Source organism: Accipiter gentilis, chromosome 16 (assembly GCF_929443795.1).
Source record: "Accipiter gentilis chromosome 16, bAccGen1.1, whole genome shotgun sequence".
NCBI classification, from domain to species: domain Eukaryota; kingdom Metazoa; phylum Chordata; class Aves; order Accipitriformes; family Accipitridae; genus Astur; species Astur gentilis.
In genome coordinates this window covers 12,487,505-12,502,821 of record NC_064895.1, presented here as the reverse complement: position 1 = coordinate 12,502,821, position 15,317 = coordinate 12,487,505, and the positions used below count along the sequence as shown (strand labels likewise).

The window sequence follows — 15,317 nt, the reverse complement described above, 5'->3', positions numbered from 1 at the left end:
ATGACAAGCCACACAAGAGCTTCTCTAGATGCTCAGGAAAGATCAGTGCGTTCTGCCACGATGGTCACTATCACACCGACAGGCATGGTGGGCTCTTGTCTGCCAGACGAGGAAAATCAGAGGGCAACGCTCTGCTTTTTATTAATAGTCTGAGCTATGCATGGTATGTTCTTGTTCGTTACACAAATGCCTCAATCATCTGTATGCCACAAATATTTTCCAATACAGACCTCTGCCAGGATATGCTCCATTTCAGTAATCCTTCAGAGCCATTTCAGGGACATAGGGTTGGCAGGCAGCAGAAAAATTCAAAAACTCAAGGCACATCTCAGCTATGTATGTGCACACTATGTCAGAGCTGCTATCACACCAATCACAGAAGTCCGCAAAAGATTGTAGAAGTCCACAGTTGTTTCACATTTGCCAGAATAATGACACTAAACTGAGGTTTCTACTTCAATAAGACCGACCAGCTCTGCATGCTTCTCCGAAAGACTGGACAAGGGTCCCAAGAGCACTTTACACACACTATTCTCCTTGTGTTTCAGAAAATGGGAGGTGGTACCTGGAGAGGTTTGAGGATCTTTAGAAACACCTCAGCAGAAAACTAAACAAACAGGGACATGAGAACAAGCTGCACTGCTGGTAAGAACAACATGGTGGGGAACGGGTGCACAGGCAGACCACTGTGCCTGAAGGCATGGGAGAGGGATGGAGAGCTGATCTCAAGAAAGGAGGCTAACAGACCCAGGCTTATTTAGCTTCACACATGGAGATCAAGAAGAGATATAGTCATTCCCTGAATATACACAATGCAGGGTAATGTACATCACACAATGGGAGAGGTATTATTTCAGCTAAAAATACACATCATTGACCACGTGGACAGACATGTACAAACTTGCCATTGTCTATTTATTATAGAAACTTTCTTCAAGTTTCTAAGTATCAGAGATGCATTATATGTTTCCATTACAGCTTTCCAAAAGTAGGGGGGGAGCAGAAATACTGATTACCTGTAAACTAAAAGTTTACAAAAGGAATTATACTATCTACAGGCCACACTGTGAGAGACCCAAGAAATCCTTTCCACTTCTCTATATTTAAGTTTTAAATCATCTAGTTAAAATAAAAAGAAAGCAATGAAACTGTATAATTGTTTTTTGAATCTCAGCTTGCTTTTTAAGCAAGAGATATGGAAAACAACATCACATTTTGGTTTTAAATTAAATTTAAGCTCTCTTCATTTTTTCCCAATTTTGTTTTTCTGCTAGTACAAAAAGATGTGACAAAAAAGATTTGTTTACTTAGTACTAAAAATGTGAGCAGAAGAAAATCCCAGGTGAAAAATATTTCAACAAGCTTTACAATTAAACACTACTTCTTTACACTAAGACATGTTCTTCAAGCTGAGTGTACAGCTTGTTACATTAAAACCTCAATACTTAAATTCAAGCCAATAAGGGCATGATTATGTTTTCTTCACCATAGGTTTTTCCTGTGATCAGAAAGAGTCAAACAAGAACATTGTTACACTTTGATAACTAAGCCAAGAACATGAGTTTCAAAGGAAAAGAGAAAAAAATGAAAGTCTGCCAGTCTGTAAGTATATGACTTTTCAATACTATGTCCAGAAGATGCATGCACACAACAGTGGCTTTGCTTGGGAAAATGGAAAGCTACCAACAGCAAATCACAAGCTCAGGCAAATGAAATATCTAAAAATGTCACTATTTCTGCATGTAGACATGCATTAGAGTAAGCACAATGCAGCACTTCCAGCTCTAGTGAGATCTACAGGATGATCTTTTCCAAACAGAGAAATTGATAGACTTCAATTATTTAAACAGAGATTTTACTACCTTCTAGAAAACAAGATGATGAATGTGCTACTTTTTTCAATTCACTATGGAGTACATTTAGATCTGTAGCTATCTCAAAAAGGAAATCACTTTTTTATCATGTCACTTCCTTATTTGCAGTATGGATTTAGTGCTGTTTAAGTTGAAAATGTAGTATTGTGGGGCATTATTAAATCAAGGACCAAATATGAAAGCAAAACAGGCTCTGTTATAAAGATTGATATTATATATATGTCAGAGAGAGAGATAAAAGTATAGTGAACCTATTTTAGTTAGTACCATAAAACTGCACCAAAACAAGTCTCTCTCTCTCTGCACCTTGGACTTTGCTAGGAAGTTAACTAGAACACAGATTTTGTTGTTTTCCTACATTTAATTGCTAAATGAACCAACTTTTTTCATTCTAAAGCTCCATAATTAAAAGCAAACTTTGACAAATTCCCTCCTCTGTAGTAGCTTGGGCTAAGTGGTTTTGATTTTTATGGGGGAACACAACAGCAATTCCAAGGACTATAAAACCCATCTCTCAGGCACTTCCCCCCCACCCCCAGCTCCTCTTGGCATAAGAGTCCTATGAAAGAGCGGCTGCATTGGAAACAGCAACTGTCTGTGCCCAGGCCAAGTGTTGTCAAGACAGTCAAGGCAAACGCCTACCACAACAATCTCTCCTTTGTCAGTCACAGGGATCCCATGAGAAAGCACCAACCAGTCTAGGAATTTGGCTCAAGGTAGCGTTAGAGAAGCCTGAAAGACAAAAAAATAAGGGTCAGACTTTATTTAGATTGACTGTATAAAACCGGAACTAACAGCTCCATTCTGCCAACAAGCTTTTAAAATTGTGTGGTGGCACAAGTGGTCTTAGTGAAGACAGACAAAATTTACCTCTTAATCCTTTCTACTCTCTGCACTTACTGGCTCAGTTTGTAGTTAGCTTGGGAAGATTAATTCCATCACACAAGAGATTTTTTAATTTTAAGTGCAATGGATTTCTGAGCCTGAAGAAAAAAAATACGTTTTACTATCATCTTTCATTGCTGCAGCTACCTTGATCCAGAACTTCAGGAAAGCCTACTCTTAAGGATCAAAAATTGTACCTAGCACTAGGTTCAAGGGACTTCTTATATAAAAACCAACAGTGAACTACAACAATTTTCCACGCACTTCACAAACAGTTCTAGAAACTGTACCAGGAAAACATACATACAAAACCACATGCAAAGCCCACTACTTTGAGCAAAATCAGTCTGTAGGCAGAGTATTTTAATAAATGTGATAAGATACCCAGGAGGAAAAGGAATCCAGAACACAGCAATTGGCAGGAGTCCTACTTGCACTTCAAGCTCTTTCCCACTTTCAGATTTATCCAACAGTGTTATTTCTGGGAGAGAAATCATCGGCTCAATTCCTAATGAATACTCAGAAAACCTATATCTTCAAACTGCATATGTAGAATTTTAATATAAAACCCGTCCTTCATTACCAAATCCAAAAAACGCAGCTTGAAATTAATTTATAGCCAAACACACATGATTCTGGTCTTCCTTATTCATCTTCAGTTTTAAACAACATGCTCTTTAAAAATACTTGTAATTAGTGAAGCATACATTAACCTTTGGAACTTCTAAAAATGAGCATTTCATTCCCGCAACATTCTCATCCTCCCCTCTCTGATTTCCATTTAGAGAAAGATGCAATATGGAAAAAACATCTACCATACTTTCAGAAAAAAAAAGCAAAAATCAGTAGCTAATGGAATGGCCTGGCAGCTCAGGCACCCTTTACTTGAACAAGCTCAGATATGTATGCACTGTAACATTCTAGGCTACTGATCAGTTATTCAATGAAGCTATGTCACCAAAAAGAGGTTCTCTCCTCCCTTCCACATCCTCCTCACTTTAAGCTCCCCCTCCTGCTTGCTGCTTTGCCACAAAACCTGCTTGAAAATTAGAAAATCTGACAAGTTTGTGTTATTGCCCTCTTTCCACATTCTCTTGACATTTTAGGAGGAAAAAAAGTGACAAACAAAATCTATTTTCATTATGGTGCATCTGGCTGCAAAATGAGAAAACAGCTTCCTGGAGATTAGGGTCAGAAGGACCATTGGATGCATTAGCTCGTTAACCCAAACACCACAAATTATTACCATTTCCCAAGTACCCTGAAAGCAAGACAAGTAACTTGTACATGGCTAACAAATACTGCCTGGGCACATGACCTGCCTTGGGCTGGACACCTCAAGAGATCCACCACTTTCTCTAATGGTACAAAGGGCAATTTACTGGTTTGAAGAGCTGCAGCCATTCACCTTATTTCCATTTAGATCTTCATCTAGTGGTTCTAGTTATGCTTCTCACTCTCTAAATGGGAGGAGGAAGAAAAAACTCAAAAAGTAAAAGAAAGTTAGTACAAGATACTTCCTTGTCAAGCCAGCTAAGATTCTCAGTCTCTTCTCATACAGTTGGGGTATGGTTAGCATTTAAGCTGCCTGCAAACTCCTTTCCTACAGCTCTACCACAGATGTTCTCCAGCTCTTCTGCCAGCCCTTCTTCCTTAGCACAAAACCTGTCCTGGCCAGTACTCTCTGTCATTGCATCAGCTTCATCCGACTCAGGAGTCTCCTGACCTCTTTCTTCCTCTTAAAATCTTGCCCTTGCCAGCACCTCACTCAGCACTTCACTAACCGCTCCTCCAGCGCTGTCTTTGCTGGGGCCCTCTCTCCCACTCCTATCTTTCAAAGGCAGAAGGGATCCTGAGGAAACAATTCCCTTTTTATCAGCAGCATTTGCCTCTCCTCCTGTTTGCTCCTGGGCAATCTCTTCCAGCCACAAAAATGCCTTTATCCTCTCTACAGAGGGACCTCACAGATTTGCCTCCTATTCCAGGACTCTCTCTCCTCATCCAAACTGGAAATTTCAATCCTCCTCTCTGACATTTCCTTGGAAATACCCAGCTACTAGGTTAAGTTCTACACAGAGCCAGACAAACCTCTTATCTGCCCTCCCACACAAGGCTTTCCCAAGAGGCTCTTCCTTGATTAGGCAGCATCCTGCCAGTCCTCCAGCCTGCAGGCTGATCATTATGTTCAACAAGAACCTGTACATTTAAATCCTGTAGAAAGAACATGCATAATATACAGAAAATGCAGTCTTTTCCTTCTGATCTGTTAGACAACTAAAATGCTTATCCAGGCACTCAAGATCTTCCTCCTTTTCCTGGGCTTCAACCAAGACAATTTGACTTTGAGAAGTATTTCTGAAGGGACATAAGCAATGGCATCTCCCCCACATGCTGCCTTGCCATTTTAACCCTTGTTTGCTATTTAATTCATGTAAAAAACCTAAACTCCTTCCCCATAATTTTAATAACCTTGTCAGCCTGTTTTAGCTTCATCATTTTTTACCAGGGTTTAAGAGTCGGCTGCCTACTCCTGATCAGCCAGTGACATTGTCCTCCATCACCAACAGAGCAATTTGTCTCAGAGATGGTCCTGACAGTTCAATCCATCTGACCAATTTCAGACATTTGTCTTCAGATGAGATGAAGTCTGTCCTAAAATTATCTGGATAGGGATCCAATAATTACAAATAAGACAAGTGCAGAAAAAAAAAACAAAGCAAGCTGCTCATACCCCCCCCCCCCCCTTTCCACATTTAATCACTACCAGGAATTTCTTCACCACTAAATTCTTGTAACTTTTTCTATACCTCCTGCAGGTTTTCAAAAGACCTTTTAAAGATGTGAAAACTAGGACCAGATGCAGAATTTGAGTATGACTATTGTTAATGCCATGCAAAGAGAAAAAAGTTTCTTTTATAAATCCCATCAGCCAAGGATTAAATCAGCCCTCTCTCCTCTCCCTGCAACAGTGCACTGGTAACTTAAAGTTCTGTATCCACCCTGATCCCCAATACTTTTGCAGAGTTGCTGCTTTCCTGGATGCAGTCTCCCTTGCTATGAATGTCCAGAAAACTCATCACTGAGAAATCTGACTGCATTCAGCCACACCCTGCATACCTACCTTTGATTTTACTTATCAAAAAGAAATAAATCATTCTTTGTGACTGCTTACTTATCATTAAAATCTGGGAATGATAGACTGGTAAACAGCGTAATAGGCTTTTTTTTTTTTTTAAAGCTTCTGCCACACTAATGAAACTGTTAAATGGTGTCTGGTCTAGGCCCAGTCCTGGAGCATCTTGATTCCCAGTTTATTTCCCACAGACACCTACTTGTTTATATTTTGCAGTCAGCTGCTGCTCCGTTCAGCCAGTGTGCTTTTGCTGATGTGCTGTAATGGTTTTCCCAACAAGAAAGCTCTATTGTACAGAGCCACAAGCTGACAGGCAGAATTAGGAAACCTGTGTCAGGCTTAGCACAGGACCGGTGACAGATGCTGAAAGAAAGGCTGTGGGATCTGCTCTATATTTGTGTGACAGCCCATGGCTCATCTGTTTTTTCTGTCAGCCAAGAGTAGCTAGGAGGCACGAATGGCCACGAAACTCATCTCCCCCCACTTCACTACAGCTCACAGCCCGGCAGCCACAGGCTCCAAGGACAAAAGCTAAAGGACACACAGGAGAGAGGATGAAGTTTGACGGGTTATATGCGCAAGAAGGAATTTCAGCTTTGGATTCTCACCTTTACTTAAGGTGGTGACAACGTGTGATTATGCAAAACGCAATGTCCTCACCAGCCTCCTTAGCCTTGTCAGGAGACTGCGCTTCACACAGTCCTACACTGTCACCCCTACAGAAAGAGGGAAGAACCGCAGGCTGAAAGATGAGATCCCACAGCAGCCAGGGACACAACGCGCTCCTCAAAGGGCAGTGCCGCTCTGCAAGGTGTTCACAGGCCACAGCCAAAGCCCTGTGACCCCTGTGCCGGGGGGTTACACAGAGTTACATCTTGAAACATTTAAGCAGAACTCGACTGTAGGGTTTAGTGAAGGGAGAAGCGCATACAAGCTTCGGGTAAGGCTCCTTGCTGTGCAGTGCCAGTCTAACTCCGCTGCCATTCACAGCAGCGGGTGAAATTCCCAGGGACTCCCTGGAGCAGAGTGCGAAGTTTCCACCTGCCACAGTCCTTCCTCTCCTTCCCTCGGGTTTCCATATCCCACATCATTTTCTCTTGGCAAGTGTTACTCAGGTTACCACAGCTGAACAGCTATTCCTCTGGCTGGCTCATGGCAATAAGATGCTTTTTATTAGATCAGATGTGGGAAGCTCTTTCAAGGCTTTGTACATAAAGCAGCTACACGATTTCATGAAGACAGAAAAGCTCAAAGCATATAGTGATAAAAGGTATTTTAATAGATCCATTCATACTAATGCAGGAGATACTGTGTGCTGAAAACAGGAAAATTTATTATATTTCTAACATGATAGGCCAGAAGATTTAATTACTAGCTTTGCTTTGAACCAGACAGTTATTACTACTCTACTAACTCCTGGATGCACTTGCAAAAGAAGCCTTGTCATTTTAGATTTGTAAGAAAAGGTGGTCTTAACTTGGCTTTAACTACCAGGTTTACTATAATATGTGCAATAGAAAAGCACACACAATTAAGCCTTCATGAGAAGACAACTTCCCCCACACACACCTGCTGATTAAAAAGTTGGAATGGAAAATGTCTTCCCTGTACTGATTTCTCCCCTCCAATGAAGAACAAACAATCAGAGCCTACTGTTAACATAATGAAATCAGCATTTCATATTTATCTTATTGGAGAAGGTTTTATAATCCTTCCAGATGACCTTCAAATGCAGTAAAGTTGATGAAATATTGTATGGATTCCTACAAAAAGGGATGTAGGCATATCATCACTTTGAACAGTCTTAATATTGTGTAGGAAAAAAATGCTTTTTCCACATGGCTTGCTAGTCTAGTTTAAGGAAAAATATTAAAATAGTTTTGACTATGATTCTGATGGCAGTGCCAAGTAGTGTAAAAAAGTCTGAATTTTGGACAACTTCTATCCATCCCTCAGACATGTACGAGAACATAAATCCATTTTTTAATTCCTCCATTTGCAAATATTTTTTAAAGCTATTGTTCACTTGAAGTACTAGAGAGAAATTAAACAGGAGTCTCAGGGCAGGTTCAGCCTGACCTAGAATTCCACACAGATTTAACTTGACCTCATTTTGACAGTCAATCACAAAGGGACCAGAAAAATTGCTGCTCATCTCAGTTCCTGTGAAACAAGTATTTGACTGGAAAAAAGGTAGGGTTTGGTTTGTTTTTTTTATGAAGGAAATTTTCATTTTAAATGCCTTAGATTCATATTCCTGCAGTCCTGAAGCACCTACATTCATTCCCCCTTGAAACTTGAGCACACAAGAGATTGACCGGGTGAAGAGAAACACACGGGGCAACTCCTTCCAGGCCACAAAATGTCTGTCCAACACGTGACAGAGGTACAGAGGTACAACTGCATTTTGTATAGTATACAGCCAGGTGGACAAGACTTGGCAATGGTTTCGTCACTGGCAGTGAGCTACATAATCAAAACAAAAGCAAAATAGGAGGCAAGAAGAAATTGATAGAATGGCCTTACCCCAAAGCATACATTCCCTGTATCCCCAGAACTTTGTGGGGGTACTCTCCCTACACCTGTTGGATTAGAGCTGTACAGTGACTGTCAGTGCTCTTGCCCTGTACCTTGTGTCATATCAGCACATTTACCAAAGGTGTTGTATCAGTTAATAGAGGACTATGGTCCACTGACGGAAGAGGGCATTAAATATGTGACTTATCTTCAGTTTTCTGCCTTGAGTTTCCCATGTACCTCAAAACCAAGCCAACCAACCAACACACCCCTACACACACAGAAGAACACAGGGAGAGAGAATGAAAGAAGATGGGAATGATCTGAACAAGAATTGTCAGGAAGAAAAATGCAGCTCTGTATACAGGGTACACAGCCCTTTCTCTGTGTACTCATTTATAGCATGGCAAGCAATGCTGTCATTCGTAACACCACAGTAGTCAAAGGCCCCCATTCAGCCTGGCTGCCTCCATGGCCAATACCAGACAGTCCTCCGAGAAGATTCTGAAATAACTCACGTCTTCCCTGTCATACCATACTGCTCACTCATTTACAGACACACCAAGTCACAAGACATGCAAGACCCACTCAGAGTCCATACACTTTTAAGATGTACCATCAAATGCCCAATGCTCTTGTTCATTTTGAGACAGATCGCCCTGAAGCCACCCTCTTTGCATTTGCATGCTTTGCATATGTGGTACTTCCCCAGAACAGAGGACATCTGCCAAACTACACTGCATTGAGAGGAAAACCACTATATTCACATTATTCTTTTCTGAGGAACTCATATCTTGTTTTCTTTGACAGTTCCATTATATTACTTAACTGTTAACGTACATAGGAAATGTCAACATTCAACAACAGAAAGTATATTGGAAGTAATTCATGCAAAGTATCCCTATTTCAAAATATCCTCATCTCCTTGTTTCAGTGTACTGAATGGCTGCTGAGTAAGAAGAAAAAAAATTAAACTGAAGGAGGTTTTTTGTATTATGAAAAGTAACTTTGGTTTTAGAGAAATATGAGAACAGTATATACAGAAAAAAGTTCTCAGGCAAATCAGGGAATCTCTTTTGAGCCCTGCAGACTGCCTGTCTCTGTAGGTATATATTAGCTTTAAATGGCAGGAGCCATCTCAAAGAGAAAGTCAGTTTGGCACTTAGACTCCCTGATCATATAATGATGCAATCACAGAGGTTCTGTTATCGGAAGCCCTCTTGACCATTTTTAAATGCATCAAAACACGATGTGCTTCTATCTGATGGATGTATTAAAAAACAAGATGCCCATATCAAATAGGAACACAAGTCTTTTAAATTATTTCTTATTGTCATGTTACAACATTTACCATTTTCAAGTACTAGAGTTCTGCATATTTTCACTGAATGGAAATAATCAAAGCTCTGATGAATGTCTGGCAGGGATCTCATTGAGAAACCTCTGATTTTCTCCCACTCAAGCACTGGAACATTTGGACAGCAGACACAAAGACTTTGGCTAACATGAAACACCTAAACTCAGGTCTACAGTTTCTACAAAGAGCATTTCCCACACGTTTCTTGGAAGACCTACTTGCTGATGGTCAGATACGAACCTTCTGCAGCCTTTCAGCAACACCACCTCCAAATACCTGTTTAGCAGCAGACTGTCCACTTTTAGCTTTGTGTAGTTCTCAGCATGTCCTTTAAGCTGTTCTCTTCCATCAGAGAGACACTGACCTCACAACCTTATTCTGTATGTGCTAGTTTTCCCTTTCCCCTTCCCCTCCCAGAGGGCAGGTGAGCAGCCTGCTGCATAAAGGCATGGGCCATTTTGACTTCCCAGCAGTTTTACACTAGCCTTGCAGTAATGCAGGCACATACACAGGGAAAACATAGGGCTCCTGTTTCTGAAGCAATTAAGTTGTACTCTACTTAAAGGTTGTTTTCTTTATTTGCTTCAGACCACCCCCACCCCACCCCGAGATTAACAACTTTTTAGTATAATTGGCAAACATTAAAGAAACATAACCCAAAGTCCATAAAATATTTATCAGAAATCTTTAAACTAAAAAAAAAATGTAGCCCTTGCTGTAACCTGACAGATTTCTTCTTTCATTTAAGCCTACGTCCCTTAAGTTTCTTTGACTGTAAAGATTATTTTTTTATTTTTTGAGGAGAAAAATAATTTCTTCTCTTTCATATCAAACTCCAGATCCTGTGAATTCTTAAAAAACTCCATAACCAGTAGGGCTGGACAATTCCCATGTCACCCATGTTAAGGGAATCATAGGAAAGGTCCCTTGGTATTGAGAAGACAAGTGGATTTTCATGTTAGTTGAGGTGACTTTGATATGACATCCTGATGTGCACATCCACATATTGTTTTACCCTGGCACTCTCCAAGCTGCAATTTTACTAACACCCTGTCCAGGGTGGCACAGAAACTGTTTTGTTGGGTAGGGTGGGGTGTTTTTGCAGTGGTTGTTTGTTTTGGGGTTGTTGGGTTCCGCCTCCCCCCCCAAAAAAAGCACCATCTTCACCCTTCTTCCACAGTTCAAGATTAGAATTAGTTGATACCAGCAAGAAATATGCAGTTATTTCAGTGAAAAAAACAATGGTTCGGTCTCAAGAGGTAAGAAATGAAGCTGTATGAGAAAAGACACTAAGAAGAGAGTAAAAAGCGGAGATCCTGAATGACCTTGCTGCCCTTCCAGTGATCCCTCCTGAAGCTGCCACCAGCAGCAGCATTGCCTGCCAGAAAAATGGTACATGGCTATTATTAGCACAATGAGGGGGCATGATGGTTTGACTCTTCCTTACATTGGCAGCTATGTTGAATCATCCCATCCAAAAGCAACGATTCCCATTAATGAAAGTAACAAGGACAGGCCTGCCTTGGTCTGGAGAACTGGACAAGTACAGTAGAATCGTGGAGGAGATGAAAACAAAACCAAACCAAAGAAATCCCCCAACACCCAGGCAGACCTTTCAGGCAAGAGCAAGCAAAACAGTGATCTTCCCAAGAAAGAGCAACCCCTGAAAACACATTTACCTGTAACTATAATAAAGCTTCACAGCAGTAGTCTAAATTCAAAGGCAGGGAACACAGCCATAAGCATTATATTTAATTCAAATGTGTGAACTTCAGCTGTTTAAGGAGCTAATAGAAATGTGAAGTGACTGGTGAAAATATTTAGCACTAACTGACAGTTTGCTAAAAAGACTATCACACTCTTCGGATTTATGAGTCTCAGGATTTGTCATAACTTGATTTTAAGCTAAATATCTAATGTGAACTGAAGCTAGAACTACATTGCTGCTCCCTCTGAAGTGAGATTTGTGAAAGAATGTCAACCTGGAACAAAAGATGACAGAAGTGGGTTATCACCTTACTAATGTCTCTTTGCACATGCAAAGGGGACAGTAAAACAAGCCAGAACTATGTTTCACCCTCTAGAACAGTCACTGGTAAAATATTTGAGAACGGATTTTCAGACCTATATCTATGCAAAGTATGTGGCTGATGCTGCTGCTCCACCGGGACACCACATCACAGAAGAAAGGAGATAAATATGGCAAGTTACATACTCTGAACACCACCACAGCTGATGCCCAGTGACGGCAGCAATTTGACATGAGCCAAGCTCTGGTGACGTTTGCTCAGGCAAGCAGCAGAGGTGCGAAACCGCAGGGGAGAGGAGGACGATCTCACTCTGTGGAGAACAGCTCCCTCAGAGCTACACAGCTCCGAAGTACAGGGCACAACCAGACAGACGTACTGGAGCCAACAACAGCATGGACAGGTGCCAGGGTCAGCGGCACTGTTTAGTGCAAGCCTCGCACAGCACAAATGTTCCTAGAATAACCTTTCCCAAGGCCAGGGACTATCACATCACAAGATAAACAAACTAGCTTGAAGCCTTGAGATAAACTTACGCCCTGCAGGCAAATATGAATGGATGAAAATCCATGAACTTAGAAGGCTTTTAACTGTTTACCATCAGAGCTGAAGATGAGGGACCACATGCTGCACCCTTCAGAAGTGGGCAGCATCCACATGTAGCAACCACAAAGTTCACCACCATGTTGTGCTTAACAGCCTTTACAGATTTCACCTCTCAGTAATTAATAAGAGTTGCCTGGTCTGTTTTACCTGCAGCTTACCTGAGGCACAGAGGCTATGACCCCAGCTTGGTCTTAGGAGTAAGCCAGAGCCCACCAGGCTCCAAGTCTGGTCCTGAGGATCAGCTGAGACCAAACCTCAGGATGCAATGGGCATCAACAGCTTGTCTCAGCTGGCACACGCATCCTGCAGCTGTGACCATGGTTCTCGTACCTCGTCCAGCTTTCCAGCTGCAGCTAGTGAAACATAGTGGATATCATCACTACATCTTTGCTAGAAAGCTACACACACAACTAGGACACAATGATTGACACAAGCATAACCTAGTAATTTGAAGTAGAGGTAAGTGTCATCCGCAAACCTTTCCAAATCTAAGATGTCGACAAATATCAGAAGTACAAAGAGCATCAGGAGAAAAATTGGAAAACTTTATTAAAAGTTGTGGGTTTTTTTGTTTGGTTTTGGGTTTTTTTAATTTAAATATGGACTGCCTTTCCACAAATCTAACACATCTTGCACATATCCTCAACATGTACATTTGGTCAGCACTTTTCCCACAAAAGTAAGAGCAGACAGTACACAAAGGTAAAAGTAATGCATAATTAATGTAAAAAAAGTAGGTGTAGGTGTTTTCTCCTCTAGGCTCCAAATGCATGACAAGAAATACATTATACATGAAGGAAGATGACAATACAACATTAATCAAATCAGCATGAAGAAACAAACAGAAGACTAAGATGTATTCAACAGATATCAGTGTGCAGAAGTAATCAGCTAATTGAAAGGGTCACACAGGGTATGTTTATGCAAAACAAACACAGAGGAGAAATACAGAAATAAGATGGAACTTCTTCAGTTTGTGTCCTACCACGTAACATGCTCCATTCAGGGAATAATCTTTATACAAGACAACTACAAGAATCCTAAAAGTTTGTGGGCACCTAAAGAATTGCTATTACAATACAAAATTAATAAAAGAAAAAAGAGTAAAAATAAATATTTTAACAAAAGGAAATGCACATAAGCAGAACATTATTATAACATATGAAGAACAGTGTTTGAATATAATGTTTAAAAAACCAAAGAGCCTTTCCTTTCTCATCATGCACTTTCTGCAGTATTATAAAGCTATTTGGGGCTAAAGACTAAACACTTGCTCGTCCTCCATATTCAAAATTGTGACAAAAATATCCAAAGAGGAAGTAACAGTCTAATTTGAGATAGGGTCAAAAAATAGGAGCACAATATATTTTGATTCCTAAGCAACTGAGCCAGTAAAATCCAGTTTGCTAGGAATGTGTGTCAAAGTTGTAGGAAGAGTTCAGACTGCCATCTCTCCTTAGCAGGCATCTTTCCATCTGCCTAGGCTGCCTACTGCCAGAAAACTTGTGGGTTTATTGGAAATAAGCTTCTACCCCTCTCACAAATGCAACTGGAATTGGTCAAAAGGTTTAAAAGTTATTAAGAGCAAGAGTGAAAGACAGACCTTCACAGAGAGTTGCATGTAATCTCTATTTTCTCAGAAAAACAGGCTAAAAATATACATACACTGACTACAAATAGCTTGTGTCCTGGTTTCAGCTGGGATAGAGTTAACTGTCTTCCTAGTAGCTGGTACAGTGCTATGTTTTGAGTTCAGCATGCGAAGAATGTTGATAACACTGATGTTTTCAGTTGTTGCTCAGTAGTGTTTAGACTATAGTCAAGGATTTTTCAGTTTCTCATGCCCAGCCAGGGCACAAGAAGTTGGCACAGGACACAACCAAGGCACCTGACCCAAACTGGCCAACGGTGTATTCCATACCATGTGACATCCCATCTAGTTTAGGAACTGGGAAGTGGGGGGGGCAGGGAATCGTTACTCGGGGACTGGTGGGGTGTCGGTCGGCGGGTGGTGAGCTATTGCCCTGTGCATCATTTGTACATTCCAATCCTTTTATTACTACTGTTGTCATTGTATTAGTGTTATCATTATCATTATAATTTCTTCTTTTCTGCTCTATTAAATCGTTCTTATCTCAACCCAGAAGTTTTACCTTTTTCCCCGAGTTCCTCCCCCATCCCACTGGATGGGGGAAGTGAGTGAGCGGCTGCGTGGTACTTAGTTGCTGGCTGGAGTTAAACCACGACAGCTTGGTCCTGAATTTGCAGTCACTGTTATAAGAATGCACTGGAGACATAAGCCTGACCACATTAAGTCACAGAGCATCACTCTCATTCCATCTGGATGGATGTATTTCTTAATACAGGTATAGAGAGCTGAAGGAAAAATGGTTTCCTTAAGTAGCAATAGAAGGAAAACCAGAGTTAAATAACATGCATTTTCCTCCTAAGAGGATATAAACGTTGTCTGAAGCATCAGGCCCAGAAAAATACAATTGCCTTAAGCAATATGCCATGACCCCTCCTGTCACCCCAGGGAGGAGGCATTTGGCTAGGGCTCTGCGCACCCACACCACCACAGCTACCCTGCCTGGTCACTGTGGGCAGGCAGACTGGCCTGAAAACAGGGTGTGAATTCCTCCTAGGAGGGCCTGATGCCACATAACACCCCTGAGTACATGGCAACAGCTGGGCATTGCCCAAAAGTCCTTCAAGCAAGAGCATCGGGCCATACCGCAGGCTCAGGGACGCAGCAGATCCACCACCCTGAGTTAGTCCGGGGATCACACCGCACATGTAGTTTCAGCAGCCATCTAGCAGGCTCATCTACAGTAAGAACAGAAAGACTGATCTGCCAGAAAGATCCTTTTAAATACCAGAAAAAAGGAGAAACAGCCCCAGTTTCCTCATCATTGGAA

At 41.2% G+C, this 15,317-nt stretch overlaps 1 protein-coding gene across 5 annotated transcripts in view; it reads right to left on the bottom strand.

Moving 5' to 3' along the window:
- Positions 1-15,317, bottom strand: part of RNF144A (ring finger protein 144A) — a 65,798-nt gene that overhangs the window by 45,875 nt on the left and 4,606 nt on the right. For 3 of the 5 annotated variants that reach the window (XM_049818552.1, XM_049818555.1, XM_049818553.1), the window contains exon 2: positions 2,517-2,606. The exons of the other annotated variants lie outside the window; for them this stretch is intronic. The gene's annotated coding sequence lies outside the window, so the exon portion shown is untranslated. The remainder of the gene's footprint in view (positions 1-2,516; positions 2,607-15,317) is intronic. 5 annotated transcript variants of the gene reach the window in all.